Raw genomic sequence first — 16080 nt, 5'->3', positions numbered from 1 at the left:
GTGCACCTGCCAGCGTTCATACACCAGGTGTGCGTGCACCTGCCAGCGTTCATACACCAGGTGTGCGTGCACCTGCCAGCGTTCATACACCAGGTGTGCGTGCACCTGCCAGCGTTCATACACCAGGTGTGCGTGCACCTGCCAGCGTTCATACACCAGGTGTGCGTGCACCTGCCAGTGTTCATTCACAAGGCGTGCGCGCACCTGACAGCGTTCATACACCAGGTGTGCGTGCACCTGCCAGCGTTCATACACCAGGTGTGCGTGCACCTGCCAGCGTTCATACACCAGGTGTGCGTGCACCTGCCAGCGTTCATACACCAGGTGTGCGTGCACCTGCCAGCGTTCATACACCAGGTGTGCGTGCACCTGCCAGCGTTCATACACCAGGTGTGCGTGCACCTGCCAGCGTTCATACACCAGGTGTGCGTGCACCAGCCAGCGTTCATACACCAGGTGTGCGTGCACCTGCCAGCGTTCATACACCAGGTGTGCGTGCACCTGCCAGCGTTCATACACCAGGTGTGCGTGCACCTGCCAGCGTTCATACACCAGGTGTGCGTGCACCTGCCAGCGTTCATACACCAGGTGTGCGTGCACCTGCCAGCGTTCATACACCAGGAGTGCGTGCACCTGCCAGCGTTCATACACCAGGTGTGCGTGCACCTGACAGCGTTCATTCACAAGGCGTGCGTGCACCTGCCAGCGTTCATACACAGGTGTGCGTGCACCTGCCAGCGTTCATACACAAGGTGTGTGTGCACCTGCCAGCATTCATACACCAGGTGTGCGTGCACCTGACAGCGTTCATAGACCAGGTGTGGGTGCACCTGCCAGCGTTCATATACACAAGGTTCATTCACAAGGCGTGCGTGCACCTGACAGCGTTCATACACAAGGCGTGCGCGCACCTGACAGCGTTCATTCACAAGGCGTGCGTGCACCTGCCAGTGTTCATTCACAAGGCGTGCGTGCACCTGACAGCGTTCATTCACAAGGCGTGCGCGCACCTGCCAGTGTTCATTCACAAGGCGTGCGCGCACCTGACAGCGTTCATACACCAGCTGTGCGTGCACCTGACAGCGTTCATTCACAAGGTGTGCGTGCACCTGCCAGCGTTCATACACAAGGTGTGCGTGCACCAGCCAGCGTTCATACACCAGGAGTGCGTGCACCTCCCAGCGTTCATACACCAGGTGAGCGTGCACCTCACAGCGTTCATTCACAAGGTGTGCGTGCACCTGCCAGCTTTCATACACAAGGTGTGCGTGCACCAGCCAGCGTTCATACACCAGGAGTGCGTGCACCTGCCAGCATTCATACACCAGGTGTGCGTGCACCTGCCAGCGTTCATTCACAAGGTGTGCGTGCACCTGCCAGCGTTCATACACAAGGTGTGCGTGCACCAGCCAGCGTTCATACACCAGGAGTGCGTGCACCTCCCAGCGTTCATACACCAGGTGAGCGTGCACCTCACAGCGTTCATTCACAAGGTGTGCGTGCACCTGCCAGCTTTCATACACAAGGTGTGCGTGCACCAGCCAGCGTTCATACACCAGGAGTGCGTGCACCTGCCAGCGTTCATACACATGTGTGCGTGCGCCTCCCAGCGTTCATACACAAGATGTGTGTGCACCTGTCAGCGTTCATACACAGGTGTGCGTGCACCTGCCAGCGTTCATACACCAGGTGTGCGTGCACCTGCCGGCTTTCATACACCAGGTGTGCGTGCACCTGACAGTGTTCATACACCAGGTGTGCGTGCACCTGCCAGCGTTCATACACAGGTGTGCGTGCACCTGCCGGCTTTCATACACCAGGTGTGCGTGCACCTGACAGTGTTCATACACCAGGTGTGCGTGCACCTGTCAGCGTTCATACACCAGGTGTGCGTGCACCTGCCATCGTTCATACACAAGGTGCGCGTGCACCTGCCAGCGTTCATACACCAGGTGTGCGTGCACCTGCCAGCGTTCATACACAAGGTGTGCGTGCGCCAGCCAGCGTTCATACACCAGGTGTTCGTGCACCTGCCAGCGTTCATACACAAGGTGTGCGTGCACCTGCCAGCGTTCATACACCAGGTGTGCGTGCACCTGCCAGCGTTCATACACAAGGTGTGCGTGCACCTGCCAGCGTTCATACACAAGGTGTGCGTGCACCTGCCAGCGTTCATACACAGGTGTGCGTGCACCTGCCAGCGTTCATACACAAGGTGTGCGTGCACCTGCCAGCGTTCATATACAAGATGTGTGTGCACCTGCCAGCGTTCATACACAGGTGTGCGTGCACCTGCCAGCGTTCATACACAAGGTGTGCGTGCACCTGCCAGCATTCATACACCAGGTGTGCGTGCACCTGCCAGCGTTCATACACAAGGTGTGCGTGCACCAGCCAGCGTTCATACACCAGGAGTGCGTGCACCTGACAGCGTTCATTCACAAGGTGTGCGTGCACCTGCCAGCGTTCATACACATGTGTGCGTGCACCTGCCAGCGTTCATACACAAGGTGTGCGTGCACCTGCCAGCATTCATACACCAGGTGTGCGTGCACCTGCCAGCGTTCATACACAAGGTGTGCGTGCACCAGCCAGCGTTCATACACCAGGTGTGCGTGCACCTGACAGCGTTCATTCACAAGGTGTGCGTGCACCTGCCAGCGTTCATACACATGTGTGCGTGCACCTGCCAGCGTTCATACACTAGATGTGTGTGCACCTGCCAGTGTTCATACACCAGGTGTTCGTGCACCTGCCAGCGTTCATTCACCAGGTGTGCGTGCACCTGTCAGCGTTCATACACCAGGTGTGCGTGCACCTACCAGCGTTCATACACAAGGTGTGCGTGCACCTGCCAGCGTTCATACACATGTGTGCGTGCATCTGCCAGCGTTCATACACAAGGTGTGCGTGCACCTGCCAGCATTCATACACCAGGTGTGCGTGCACCTGCCAGCGTTCATACACAAGGTGTGCGTGCACCAGCCAGCGTTCATACACCAGGTGTGCGTGCACCTGACAGCGTTCATTCACAAGGTGTGCGTGCACCTGCCAGCGTTCATACACATGTGTGCGTGCACCTGCCAGCGTTCATACACTAGATGTGTGTGCACCTGCCAGTGTTCATACACCAGGTGTTCGTGCACCTGCCAGCGTTTATTCAACAGGTGTGCGTGCACCTGTCAGCGTTCATACACCAGGTGTGCGTGCACCTACCAGCGTTCATACACCAGGTGTGCGTGCACCTGCCAGCGTTCATACACCAGGTGTGCGTGCACCTGCCAGTGTTCACACACCAGGTGTGCGTGCACCTGTCAGAGTTCATACACAGATGTACGTGCACCTCCCAGTGTTCACACACCAGGTGTGCGTGCACCTCGTAGTGTTCATACACAGATGTACGTGCACCTCCCAGTGTTCATACACCAGGTGTGCGTGCACCTCCCAGTGTTCGTACACCAGATGTACGTGCACCTCCCAGTGTTCATACACAGATGTACGTGCGCCTCCCAGTGTTCATACACCAGATGTACGTGCACCTCCCAGTGTTCATACACCAGGGGTATGTGCACCTCCCAGCGTTCATACACAAGGTGTGCGTGCACATGCGAGCGTTCATACACATGTGTGCGTGCGCCTGCCAGCGTTCATACACTAGGTGTGTGTGTACCTGCCAGCGTTCATACACAGGTGTGCGTGCACCTGCCAGCGTTCATACACAGGTGTGCGTGCACCTGCCAGCGTTCATACACCAGGTGTGCGTGCACCTGCCAGCGTTCATACACCAGGTGTGCGTGCACCTGCCAGTGTTCATACACCAGGTGTGCGTGCACCTGTCAGCGTTCATACACCAGGTGTGCGTGCACCTTCCAGTGTTCATACACCAGGTGTGCGTGCACCTCCCAGTGTTCATACACAGATGTACGTACACCTCCCAGTGTTCATACACCAGATGTACGTGCACCTCCCAGTGTTCATACACCAGGTGTACGTGCACCTCCCAGCGTTCATGCACCAGGTGTGCATGGACCTCCCAGTGTTCATACACCATGTGTGCGTGCACCTCCCAGTGTTCATACACAGACGTACGTGCACCTCCCAGTGATCATTCACCAGATGTACTTGCACCTCCCAGTGTTCATACACCAGGTGTGCGTGCACCTCCCAGTGTTCATACACCAGGTGTGCGTGCACCTCCCAGTGTTCATACACCAGGTGTGCGTGCACCTCCCAGTGTTCATACAACAGGTGTGTGTGCACCTCGCAGTGTTCATACACAGATGTACGTGCACCTCCCAGTGTTCATACACCAGATGCACGTGCACCTCCCAGTGTTCATACACAGGTGTATGTGCACCTCCCAGTGTTCATACACAGGTGTACGTGCACCTCCCAGTGTTCATACACAGGTGTACGTGCACCTCCCAGTGTTCATACACAGGTGTACGTGCACCTCCCAGTGTTCATACACCAGATGCACGTGCACCTCCCAGTGTTCATACACAGGTGTATGTGCACCTCCCAGTGTTCATACACAGGTGCACGTGCCCTCCCAGTGTTCATACACAGGTGTACGTGCACCTCCTAGTGTTCATACACAGGTGTACGTGCACCTCCCAGTGTTCATACACCAGGTGTGCGTGCACCTCCCAGTGTTCATACACAGGTGTATGTGCACCTCCCAGTGTTCATACACTGGTGTACGTGCACCTCCCATTGTTCATACACAGGTGTATGTGCACCTCCCAGTGTTCATACACTGGTGTACGTGCACCTCCCATTGTTCATACACAGGTGTACGTGCACCTCCCAGTGTTCATACACCAGGTGTGCGTGCACCTCCCAGTGTTCATACACAGGTGTATGTGCACCTCCCAGTGTTCATACACTGGTGTACGTGCACCTCCCATTGTTCATACACAGGTGTACGTGCACCTCCCAGTGTTCATACACCATGTGTGCGTGCACCTCCCAGTGTTAATACACCGGTGTACGTGCACCTCCCAGTGATCATTCACCAGATGTACGTGCACCTCCCAGTGTTCATTCACCAGGTGTACGTGCACCTCCCAGTGTTCATACACCAGGTGTGCGTGCACCTCCCAGTGTTCATACACCAGGTGTGCGTGCACCTCCCAGTGTTCATACACCAGGTGTGTGTGCACCTCGCAGTGTTCATACACAGATGTACGTGCACCTCCCAGTGTTCATACACCAGATGCACGTGCACCTCCCAGTGTTCATACACAGGTGTATGTGCACCTCCCAGTGTTCATACACAGGTGTACGTGCACCTCCCAGTGTTCATACACAGGTGTACGTGCACCTCCCAGTGTTCATACACAGGTGTACGTGCACCTCCCAGTGTTCATACACCAGATGCACGTGCACCTCCCAGTGTTCATACACAGGTGTATGTGCACCTCCCAGTGTTCATACACAGGTGCACGTGCCCTCCCAGTGTTCATACACAGGTGTACGTGCACCTCCTAGTGTTCATACACAGGTGTACGTGCACCTCCCAGTGTTCATACACCAGGTGTGCGTGCACCTCCCAGTGTTCATACACAGGTGTATGTGCACCTCCCAGTGTTCATACACTGGTGTACGTGCACCTCCCATTGTTCATACACAGGTGTATGTGCACCTCCCAGTGTTCATACACTGGTGTACGTGCACCTCCCATTGTTCATACACAGGTGTACGTGCACCTCCCAGTGTTCATACACCAGGTGTGCGTGCACCTCCCAGTGTTCATACACAGGTGTATGTGCACCTCCCAGTGTTCATACACTGGTGTACGTGCACCTCCCATTGTTCATACACAGGTGTACGTGCACCTCCCAGTGTTCATACACCAGGTGTGCATGGACCTCCCAGTGTTCATACACCATGTGTGCGTGCACCTCCCAGTGTTCATACACAGATGTACGTGCACCTCCCATTGATCATTCACCAGATGTACGTGCACCTCCAAGTGTTCATACACCAGGTGTACGTGCACCTCCAAGTGTTCATACACCAGGTGTACGTGCACCTCCAAGTGTTCATACACCAGGTGTACGTGCACCTCCCAGTGTTCATACACAGGTGTACGTGCACCTCCCAGTGTTCATACACAGGTGTACGTGCACCTCCCAGTGTTCATACACCAGGTGTGTGTGCACCTCGCAGTGCTCATACACAGATGTACGTGCACCTCCCAGTGTTCATACACAGGTGTACGTGCACCTCCCAGTGTTCATACACAGGTGTACGTGCACCTCCCAGTGTTAATACACCGGTGTACGTGCACCTCCCAGTGTTCATACACAGGTGTACGTGCACCTCCCAGTGTTCATACACCAGGTGTACGTGCACCTCGCAGTGCTCATACACAGATGTACGTGCACCTCCCAGTGTTCATACACCAGGCGTGCGTGCACCTCCCAGTGTTCATACACAGATGTACGTGCACCTCCCAGTGCTCATACACAGATGTACGTGCACCTCCCAGTGTTCATACACCAGGTGTGCGTGCACCTCCCAGTGTTCATACACAGATGTACGTGCACCTCCCAGTGCTCATACACAGGTGTACGTGCACCTCCCAGTGTTCATACACCAGGTGTGCGTGCACCTCCCAGTGTTCATACACAGATGTACGTGCACCTCCCAGTGTTCATGCACCAGGTGTGCGTGCACCTCCCAGTGTTCATACACAGATGTACGTGCACCTCCCAGTGTTCATACACAAGATGTACGTGCACCTCCCAGTGTTCATACACAGGTGTGCGTGCACCTCCCATTGTTCATTCACAGGTGTACGTGCACCTCCCAGTGTTCATACACAAGATGTACGTGCACCTCCCAGTGTTCATGCACAGGTGCACGTGCACCTTCCAGTGTTCATACACAGGTGTACGTGCACCTCCCAGTGTTCATACACAAGATGTACGTGCACCTCCCAGTGTTCATACACAGGTGTGCGTGCACCTCCCATTGTTCATTCACAGGTGTACGTGCACCTCCCAGTGTTCATACACCAGGTGTGCGTGCACCTCCCAGTGTTCATACACAGGTGCACGTGCACCTTCCAGTGTTCATACACAGGTGTACGTGCACCTCCCAGTGTTCATACACAGGTGTACGCGCACCTCCCAGTGTTCATACACATGTGAACGTGCACCTCCCAGTGTTCATACACAGGTGTACGTGCACCTCCCAGTGTTCATACACAGGTGTACGTGCACCTCCAAGTGTTAATACACCGGTGTACGTGCACCTCCCAGTGTTCATACACAGGTGTACGTGCACCTCCCAGTGTTCATACACAGGTGTGCGTGCACCTCCCAGTGTTCATACACAGGTGTACGTGCACCTCCCAGTGTTCATACACAGGTGTACGTGCACCTCCCAGTGTTCATACACAGGTGTACGTGCACCTCCCAGTGTTCATACACAGATGTACGTGCACCTCCCAGTGTTCATACACCAGGTGTACGTGCACCTACCAGTGTTCATACACAGGTGTACGTGCACCTCCCAGTGTTCATACACCAGGTGTACGTGCACATACCAGTGTTCATACACAGGTGTACGTGCACCTCCCAGTGTTCATACACAGGTGTACGTGCACCTCCCAGTGTTCATACACAGGTGTACGTGCACCTCCCAGTGTTCATACACAGGTGTACGTGCACCTCCCAGTGTTCATACACAGGTGTACATGCACCTCCCAGTGTTCATACACAGGTGTACGTGCACCTCCAAGTGTTAATACACCGGTGTACGTGCACCTCCCAGTGTTCATACACAGGTGTACGTGCACCTCCCAGTGTTCATACACAGGTGTGCGTGCACCTCCCAGTGTTCATACACAGGTGTACGTGCACCTACCAGTGTTCATACACAGGTGTACGTGCACCTCCCAGTGTTCATACACAGGTGTACGTGCACCTCCCAGTGTTCATACACCAGGTGTACGTGCACCTACCAGTGTTCATACACAGGTGTACGTGCACCTCCCAGTGTTCATACACAGGTGTACGTGCACCTCCCAGTGTTCATACACAGGTGTACGTGCACCTCCCAGTGTTCATACACAGGTGTACGTGCACCTCCCAGTGTTCATACACAGGTGTACATGCACCTCCCAGTGTTCATACACAGGTGTACGTGCACCTCCAAGTGTTAATACACCGGTGTACGTGCACCTCCCAGTGTTCATACACAGGTGTACGTGCACCTCCCAGTGTTCATACACAGGTGTGCGTGCACCTCCCAGTGTTCATACACAGGTGTACGTGCACCTCCCAGTGTTCATACACAGGTGTACGTGCACCTCCCAGTGTTCATACACAGGTGTACGTGCACCTCCCAGTGTTCATACACAGGTGTACGTGCACCTCCCAGTGTTCATACACAGGTGTACGTGCACCTCCCAGTGTTCATACACCAGGTGTACGTGCACCTCCCAGTGTTCATACACAGGTGTACGTGCACCTCCCAGTGTTCATACACAGGTGTACGTGCACCTCCCAGTGTTCATACACAGGTGTACGTGCACCTACCAGTGTTCATACACAGGTGTACGTGCACCTCCCAGTGTTCATACACAGGTGTACGTGCACCTCCCAGTGTTCATACACAGGTGTACGTGCACCTCCCAGTGTTCATACACAGGTGTACGTGCACCTACCAGTGTTCATACACAGGTGTACGTGCACCTCCCAGTGTTCATACACAGGTGTACGTGCACCTACCAGTGTTCATACACAGGTGTACGTGCACCTCCCAGTGTTCATACACAGGTGTACGTGCACCTACCAGTGTTCATACACAGGTGTACGTGCACCTACCAGTGTTCATACACAGGTGTACGTGCACCTACCAGTGTTCATACACAGGTGTACGTGCACCTCCCAGTGTTCATACACAGGTGTACGTGCACCTCCCAGTGTTCATACACAGGTGTACGTGCACCTACCAGTGTTCATACACAGGTGTACGTGCACCTCCCAGTGTTCATACACAGGTGTACGTGCACCTCCCAGTGTTCATACACAGGTGTACGTGCACCTCCCAGTGTTCATACACAGGTGTACGTGCACCTACCAGTGTTCATACACAGGTGTACGTGCACCTCCCAGTGTTCATACACAGGTGTACGTGCACCTACCAGTGTTCATACACAGGTGTACGTGCACCTCCCAGTGTTCATACACAGGTGTACGTGCACCTACCAGTGTTCATACACAGGTGTACGTGCACCTACCAGTGTTCATACACAGGTGTACGTGCACCTACCAGTGTTCATACACAGGTGTACGTGCACCTCCCAGTGTTCATACACAGGTGTACGTGCACCTCCCAGTGTTCATACACAGGTGTACGTGCACCTCCCAGTGTTCATACACAGGTGTACGTGCACCTCCCAGTGTTCATACACAGGTGTACGTGCACCTACCAGTGTTCATACACAGGTGTACGTGCACCTCCCAGTGTTCATACACAGGTGTACGTGCACCTACCAGTGTTCATACACAGGTGTACGTGCACCTCCCAGTGTTCATACACAGGTGTACGTGCACCTCCCAGTGTTCATACACAGGTGTACGTGCACCTCCCAGTGTTCATACACAGGTGTACGTGCACCTCCCAGTGTTAATACGCAGGTGTACGTGCACTTCTCTGTGTATACGTAACCTAAACCTTTGTTTTTTCCATATATACCCGACGTATTTTTACAGGTATTGTATTTCTTTGAAATTTTTTTATTCGGTATTTGTAGACACAATTCACTCTAGTGATATATATATATATATATATATATATATATATATATATATATATATATATATATATATATATATATATATATATATATATATACATATATATATATATATATATATATATATGTCTGTGTGTGTGTGTGTGTATATGTGTGTGCTTGTGTGTGTGTGTGTGTGTACTCACCTATTTGTACTCACCTATTTGTGGTTGCAGGGGTCGAGTCCTAGCTCCTGGCCCCGCCTCTTCACCGGTTGCTACTAGACCCTCTCTCTCCCCGCTCCATGAGCTTTATCAAACCTCGTCTTAAAACTGTGTATGGTTCCTGCCTCCACTACGTCATTTTCTAGGCTATTCCACTGCCTTACAACTCTATGACTGAAGAAATACTTCCTACTATCTCTCTGACTCATTTGTGTCTTCAACTTCCAATTGTGGCCTCTTGTTTCTGTGTCCCCTCCCTGGAACATCCTGTCCTTGTCCACCTTGTCTATTCCACGCAGTATTTTATATGTCGTTATCATGTCTCCCCTGACCCTCCTGTCCTCCAGTGTCGTCAGGCCGATTTCCCTTAATCTTTCTTCATAGGACATTCCCCTTAGCTCTGGAACTAACCTTGTTGCAAACCTTTGTACTTTCTCTAGTTTCTTGACGTGCTTTATCAAGTGCGGGTTCCAAACAGGTGCTGCATACTCCAGTATGGGCCTGACATACACGGTGTACAGTGTCTTGAATGATTCCTTACTAAGGTGTCGGAATGCTGTTCTCAGGTTTGCCAGGCGCCCATATGCTGCAGCAGTTATCTGATTGATGTGTGCTTCCGGAGACATGCTCGGTGTTATACTCACCCCAAGATCTTTCTCCTTGAGTGAGGTTTGCAGTCTTTGGCCACCTAGCCTATACTCTGTCTGTGGTCTTCTGTGCCCTTCCCCTATCTTCATGACTTTGCATTTGGCAGGATTAAATTCGAGAAGCCATTTGCTGGACCAGGTGTCCAGTCTGTCCAGGTCTCTTTGAAGTCCTGCCTGGTCCTCATCAGATTTAATTCTCCTCATTAACTTCACATCATCTGCAAACAGGGACACTTCTGAGTCTAACCCTTCCGTCATGTCGTTCACATATACCAAAAATAGCACTGGTCCTAGGACCGACCCCTGTGGGACCCCGCTCGTCACAGGTGCCCACTGTGATACATCATTACGTACCATGACTCGTTGTTGCCTCCCTGTCAGGTATTCTCTGATCCATTGCAGTGCCCTTCCTGTTATATGCGCCTGATGCTCTAGCTTCTGCACTAATCTCTTGTGAGGAACTGTGTCAAAGGCCTTCTTGCAGTCCAAGAAGATGCAATCAACCCACCCCTCTCTCTCTTGTCTTACTTCTGTTATTTTATCATAAAACTCCAGAAGGTTTGTGACACAGGATTTGCCTTCCGTGAATCCGTGCTGGTTGGCATTTATACTCCTGTTCCGTTCCAGGTGCTCCACCACTCTCCTCCTGATAATCTTCTCCATAATTTTGCATACTATACAAGTCAATGACACAGGTCTATCGTTTAGTGCCTCTTTTCTGTCTCCTTTTTTGAAAATGGGAACTACATTTGCTGTCTTCCATACCTCAGGTAGTTGCCCAGTTTCCAGGGATGTGTTGAAGATTGTGGTAAGTGGTACGCACAACATATCTGCTCCCTCTCTAAGGACCCATGGAGAGATGTTGTCCGGTCCCATTGCCTTTGAGGTATCGATGTCCCTTAGCAGTTTCTTCACCTCCTCCTCATCTGTATGTATGTCGTCCAACACTTGTTGGTGTATTCCTTGTTGGTGTCCCCATCTGGTCTGTCCCCCCAGAGTCCTTCCTGTCTCTACTGTAAATACCTCCTTAAATCTCGTGTTGAGCTCCTCACATACCTCTTGATCGTTTCTTGTGAGTTCCCCACCTTCTTTCCTCAGCCTTATCACCTGGTCCTTGACTGTTGTCTTCTTCCTAATGTGGCTATACAGCAGTTTCGGGTCAGATTTGACTTTCGATGCTATGTCGTTTTCATACTGTCTCTGGGCCTCCCTCCTTATCTGCGCATACTCGTTTCTGGCTCTTCTACTAATCTCCTTGTTTTCCTGGGTCCTATGCCTCCTGTACCTTTTCCATTCTCTGTTGCACTTAGCTTTTGCCTCCCTACACCTTCGGGTAAACCAAGGACTCGTCTTGGTCTTCCTATTATTTCTGTTTCCCTTGGGAACAAAACTTTCCTCTGCCTCCTTGCACTTTGTTGCCACATATTCCATCATCTCGTTTACTGATTTTCCTACCATTTCTCTGTCCCACTGAACCTCCTGCAGGAAGTTTCTCATACCTGTGTAGTCCCCCCTTTTATAGTTTGGCCTGTCCCCTTCAGTTCCTGTTACCTTCTCCACTTGTAACTCTACTATATAGTCAAAACTCAGAACCACATGTGTGTGTGTGTGTGTGTGTGTTTGTGTGTGTGTGTTTGTGTGTTTGTGTGTGTGTGTTTGTGTGTTTGTGTGTGTGTATATATATATATATATATATATATATATATATATATATATATATATATATATATATATATATATATATATATATATATATATTTATATATATATATATATATATATATATATATATATATATATATATATATATATATATATATATATACATAGATAGATAGGTAGTAGGTTGGTAGACAGCAACCACCCAGGGAGGTACTACCGTCCTGCCAAGTGAGTGTAAAACGAAAGCCTGTAATTGTTTTACATGATGGTAGGATTGCTAGTGTCTTTTGTCTGTCTCATAAATATGTAAGATTACAGGTACGTCTTGCTACTTCTACTTACACTTAGGTCACACTACACATACATGTACACGTTTATTTATACACACTCATCAGAGTTTTCTTTGATTTTATCTTAGTTCTTGGTCTTATTACTTTTTCTTTTATATCCATGAGGAAGTGGAATAAGAATCTTTCCTCCGTAAGCCATGCGTGTTGTAAAAGTCAACTAAAATGCCGGGAACAATGGGTTAGTAACCCCTTTTCCTGTAATAATTACTAAAAAGAATAAGAAGAAGAAAACTGTCAAAGTGGGAAGTCTGAATGTGCGTGGATGTTGTGCAGATGATAAGAAAGAGATGATTGTGGATGTTATGAATGAGAAGAAGCTGGATGTCCTGGCTTTAAGTGAAACAAAGCTGAAGGGGGTGGGAGAGTTTCAGTGGAGAGGAATAAATGGAATTAGGTCAGGGGTTTCAAATAGAGTTAGAGCTAAAGAAGGAGTAGCAATAATGTTGAAGGATAAGCTATGGCAGGAAAAGAGAGACTATAAATGTATTAATTCAAGGATTATGTGGAGTAAAATAAAGGTTGGATGTGAAAAGTGGGTTATAATAAGCGTGTATGCACCTGGAGAAGAGAGAAGTGTAGAGGAGAGAGAGAGAGATTTGGGGAAATGTTGAGTAATTGCTTGGGGAGTTTTGAACCAAGTGTGAGAGTACTTGTGGTTGGGGATTTTAATGCTAAAGTGGGAAAAAATGTTTTGGAGGGAGTTGTAGGTAAATTTGGGGAGCCAGGGGTAAATGAAAATGGGGAGCCTTTAATTGAGCTATGTGTAGAAAGAGGTTTGGTAATAAGTAATACATAGTTCATGAAGAAGAGGATAAATAAATATACAAGGTATGATATAGCACGTAATGAAAGTAGTTTGTTAGATTATGTATTGGTGGATAAAAGGTTGATGGGTAGGCTCCAGGATGTACATGTTTATAGAGGGGCAACTGATATATCGGATCATTATTTAGTTGTAGCTACAGTTAGAGTAAGAGGTAGATGGGATAAGAGGAAAATGGCAACAACAAGTAAGAGGGAGGTGAAAGCGTATAAACTAAGGGAGGAGGAAGTTCAGGTGAGATATAAGCGACTATTGGCAGAAAGGTGGGCTAGTGCAAAGATGAGTAGTGGGGGGGTTGAAGAGGGTTGGAATAGTTTTAAAAATGCAGTATTAGAATGTGGGGCAGAAGTTTGTGGTTATAGGAGGGTGGGGGCAGGAGGAAAGAGGAGTGATTGGTGGAATGATGAAGTAAAGGGTGTGATAAAAGAGAAAAAGGTAGCTTACGAGAGGTTTTTACAAAGCAGAAGTGTTATAAGAAGAGTAGAGTATATGGAGAGTAAAAGAAAGGTGAAGAGAGTGGTGAGAGAGTGCAAAAGGAGAGCGGATGATAGAGTGGGAGAGGCACTGTCAAGGAATTTTAATGAAAATAAAAAAAAAAATTGGAATGAGTTAAACAAGTTAAGAAAGCCTAGGGAACAAATAGATTTATAAGTTAAAAACAGAGTAGGGGAGTTAGTAGATGGGGAGATGGAGGTTTTGGGTAGATGGCGAGAATATTTTGAGGAACTTTTAAATGTCGACGTAGAATGGGAAGCGGTAATTTCATGCACTGGTCAGGGAGGTATACCATCTTTTAGGAGTGAAGAAGAGCAGAATGTAAGTGTGGGGGAGGTGCGTGAGGCATTACGTGGAATGAAAGTGGGGTAAAGCAGCTGCAACTGACGGGATCATGACAGAAATGCTAAAAGCAGGGGAGGATATTGTGTTGGAGTGGTTGGTATTTTTGTTTAATAAATGTATGAAAGAGGGGAAGGTACCTAGGGATTGGCAGAGAGCGTGTTTAGTTCCCTTATATAAAGGGAAGGGGGACAAAAGAGATTGTAAAAATTATAGAGGAATACGTTTACTGAGTATACCAGGAAAAGTGTACGGTAGGGTTATAATTGAAAGAATTAGAGGTAGGACACAATGTAGGATTGCAGATGAGCAGGGAGGTTTTAGAGTGGGTAGGGGATGTGTAGATCAAGTGTTTACATTGAAGCATATATGTGAGCAGTATTTAGATAAAGGTAAGAAAGTTTTTATTGCATTTATGGATTTAGAAAAGGCATATGATAGAGTGGATAGGGGAGCAATGTGGCAGATGTTGCAAGTATATGGAATAGGTGGTAAGTTACTAAATGCTGTAAAGAGTTTTTATGAGGATAGTGAGGCTCAGGTTAGGGTGTGTAGATGAGAGGGAGACTACTTCCCGGTAAAAGTAGGTCTTAGACAGGGATGTGTAATGCCACCATGGTTGTTTAATATATTTATAGATGGGGTTGTAAAAGAAGTAAATGCTAGGGTGTTCGGGAGAGGGGTGGGATTAAATTATGGGGAATTAAATAGAAAATGGGAAGTGAAACAGTTACATTTTGCTGATTATACTGTGCTTATGGGAGATTCTAAAGAAAAATTGCAAAGGTTAGTGGACGAATTTGGGAATGTGCGTAAAGGCAGGAAGTTGAAAGTGAACATAGAAAAGAGTAAGGTGATGAGAGTATCAAATGATTTAGATAAAGAAAATTAGGATATCAAATTGGGGAGGAGGAGTATGGAAGAAGTGAATTTTTTCAGATATTTGAGAGTTGATGTGTCAGCGGATGGATTTATGAAGGATGAGGTTAATCATAGAATTGATGAAGGAAAAAAGGTGAGTGGTGCATTGAGGTATATGTGGAGGCAAAAAATGTTATCTATGGAGGCAAAGAAGGGAATGTATGAAAGTATAGTAGTACCAACACTCTTATATGGTTGTGAAGCTTGGGTTATGAATGCAGCAGCGAGGAGGCGGTTGGAGGCGGGGGAGATGTCCTGTCTGAGGGCAATGTGTGGTGTAAATATTATGCAGAAAATTCGGAGAGTGGAAATTAGGAGAAGGTGTGGAGTTAATAAAAGTATTAGTCAGAGGGCTGAAGAGGGTTTGTTGAGGTGGCTTGGTCATTTAGAGAGAATGGATCAAAGTAGAATGACATGGAGAGCGTATAAATCTGTAGGGGAAGGAAGGCGGGGTAGGGGTCGTCCTCGAGAAGGTTGGAGGGAGGGGGTAAAGGAGGTGTTGTGGGCGAGGGGTTTGGACTTCCAGCAAGCGTGCGTGACCGTGTTAGATAGGAGTGAATGGAGACAAATGGTATTTGGGACCTGACGATCTGTTGGAGTGTGAGCAGGGTAATATTTAGTGAAGGGATTCAGGGAAACCGGTTATTTTATATAACCGGACTTGAGTCCTGGAAATGGGAAGTACAATGCCTGCACTCTAAAGGAGGGGTTTGGGATATTGGCAGTTTGGAGGGATATGTTGTGTATCTTTATACGTATATGCTTCTAAACTGTTGTGTTTTGAGCACCTCTGCAAAAACAGTGATTATGTGTGACTGAAGTGAAAGTGTTGAATGATGATGAAAGTATTTTCTTTTTGGGG

This window comes from Cherax quadricarinatus, chromosome 38, assembly GCF_038502225.1.
Source record: "Cherax quadricarinatus isolate ZL_2023a chromosome 38, ASM3850222v1, whole genome shotgun sequence".
Lineage (NCBI taxonomy): Eukaryota > Metazoa > Arthropoda > Malacostraca > Decapoda > Parastacidae > Cherax > Cherax quadricarinatus.
The sequence above is the reverse complement of the archived record's forward strand: the minus strand, read 5'-3'. Positions refer to the sequence as shown.